Consider the following 2,733-nt stretch of genomic DNA (forward strand, 5'->3'; position numbering starts at 1 on the left):
GAGATGACATCTCCAAACTCACCTAGTAAATTTGAAACTTCAAGTGGTATTCACTAATACCTTCTTTATCTTTCCTAGGAATCAAAGCATAGCACGCACGTTGATGTTTCATGCCATCTAAAAACTTCCTTCCATCAACAAGAAAAATCCTAGCACTGCTACATACCTTTTTTCCTTCCTTTTTCATGGGCTTTAGTTTGTGGTGAACTCCATCCTTTGTTAGAGAGTATGTGTTTGAATGACCATCATGTACTGCATGCCTATCAAACTGCCACAGTCTATCAAAAAATAGATGGCAAACATCCATTGGAATAACATCATAGAGAACATCATCATGGTAACTCCCAATTTTGAATTTCACTAAACATTGTTCACTTACCAGGACCTTATGATCATCTTTTACCCAAGCAATCTGATAGGGCTGGGGGTATTTCTCCCTCTTGAGATTCAGTTTAGAGACCATCTTCTCTAATACCAAGTTATCAGTGCTACCACCATCAATGATCACATCGCAACATTTATCCTCACACTTGCACCTACTATGAAATAAACTCCTCCTTTGTCGTAGTTCAATCTCACCACTTAGTAGGACCCTTTTATTTACTAAAGTTTCTCCTCTTTTTGCATCCTCTGAATGTGATGATTGTGCATCCTCATCCACCTGAGCAACCCTAGCTTGACCCTTAGCTCTCCTATCTGTCCTTCCTTGTCATTGAGGGCATTCAAAGGCACGATGACCTTCTTCATTGCAATGGAAATAGGTACCATGAAAGCCTCCTCTTCCTTGTCCATGTCCTCTACCTCTTTCTCTCTGATTTCCAAAGTCTTGATCATGGGAGCGGTTGAAACCCTCGTTCCTTTGGTTCCTTCTAGTACCCACATCTTCATTTTTCTTTTGTATTTCATTTTGGCCTCCAGATGACCTACCACTACCCCTTCCTCCTTGACCACAGCCTCTTTGTCTCCCTTCAAACCTGTTATTTAGCTTCTCTTCAACTCGTAGGGAAAACTAGTATGCCTCTTCAACGCTGGTCATTCTTACTAGAATTAATTCCTCCTGGATGCTAGGTTGCAACCCACTGATATAATGAGAAACCTTCTCCTTATTTGCTTCTACATGCCCTGCTCTAATCAGAAGTCGATAAAACTCCTCTATATATTCTTGGACTAATTTTTCTACTTGCTTTAACCCATGCATCTTCTTAAACAAATCAATCTCATAATCAACAGGAATGAACTGCTTCTTCAATTTGTCCACCATATGATCCCACCTTGTGATCTTCTCCTTTCCTCTTCTGTTTCTTTCCAATTGAACCTCTTGCGACCAGATTTTGGCATGTCCTTTCAGTTTGGCCTTTGCAAACTTAACCCTATCTGGGTCCTTGATATCCTCATACTCAAAGTATTCTTCCAGTTCATTGATCCAATCGATCAACTCATCTGGTTTCAAATTTCCTAAATATACACCCACATCAATTGTAGGTCTTTTCCCAAACTTAGTAATGGCCCTAAAAAGCCTTTCCTTTGCCTAATTCAGAACTTCCCCATCAAATTCCCCTTCTGGTCCAATTTCTTCTTCTTCATTGTCATCCTCACTTTCATCGCCTGCAGCAACATTTGTTCCTCTACGGAGCTCCCCCTGCAATGCTTGTACCTGCCTTTGGATGGCTCTAACCTCCTCAGGATTAATATCTCTAGCCCTTCCACCAAACTCTCTTCATGGAGGCATCTTCTTAATTCAAACCCACAACCACATAGTCTTGGTGCAAATTGCCTCACAGTCGGCGCTTTGTCTACACACTTGGGAAAACTAGCCATGATACCACTTGATGGGGCCACAATCCAAGCACAAAATGGACACAACAGGAAAGGGAAAATTTTATTAACTATGAGAAAATTCTAATACATTTAGTATAGAGAAAATAGACTTCAAAACATGCCCTAAGGGCTTACAATAGTATAAATCTGAAGATAATTTCTCCTTTCAGTACCTCCTCTTAAACTCCACTACAAACTGCCTTTTACAATGCCAGAAATGTTCTTAAATAGACCCTGAAGGGTTAAGGATTAGGAATACATTCTAGAAAGTGCTCTAGAAGTCACATTTGAAGTCAGTGCAAAATTAGAAGAATCCAGAAATGGTAATTGAACTTCTGGGAGGCATAACTTTTGAACCGTAGCTCTGATTGACGAATTGTTTACATTTTTAGAAAGCTCTCAAAGTGCTCTATAGCCCTATTGACCAGCTTTTCTCATCCCCCATTTTATTTTCCCTTTTCAAGGTCATTTAATGCCCCTAACTTGACTTTGAAGCATTCTTAGGATGTCTCCAGAAACTAAAAAACTACGATAACTTTCAAACCATGGGGCCTTTTGACCTGATTCTTTTTTTGGAATGCTCTAAATTACAATTACATTCATCTTTCCAATTTACACCTTCTTGTTCACCAAAATGATGGCTCAATTATATACTTTTATTTTTTTGGCATTTATACGTATCCCAAGGTGTTCAAATACTCTATCCTAGAACACTAATAGTGGAACTGTGAGAGTTGGAACCTTTATTTGACCCAAATGGGTATCCAAAAATGAAAACAAATGAAACAAAAACTAAGTCTAAGTACATTTTTTTGTTTGACACAGGATTGCCCTTATACCTCTGGATGCTCCTGCATCAGAAACATATTTTGGAACATATGATGAGGCTAAGGCTAGAATTGAATAGAGGAAGGA

The sequence above is a fragment of the Cupressus sempervirens genome, chromosome 4 (genome assembly GCF_028749045.1).
Source record: "Cupressus sempervirens isolate cs-2001-9-10 chromosome 4, ASM2874904v1, whole genome shotgun sequence".
NCBI lineage: Eukaryota > Viridiplantae > Streptophyta > Pinopsida > Cupressales > Cupressaceae > Cupressus > Cupressus sempervirens.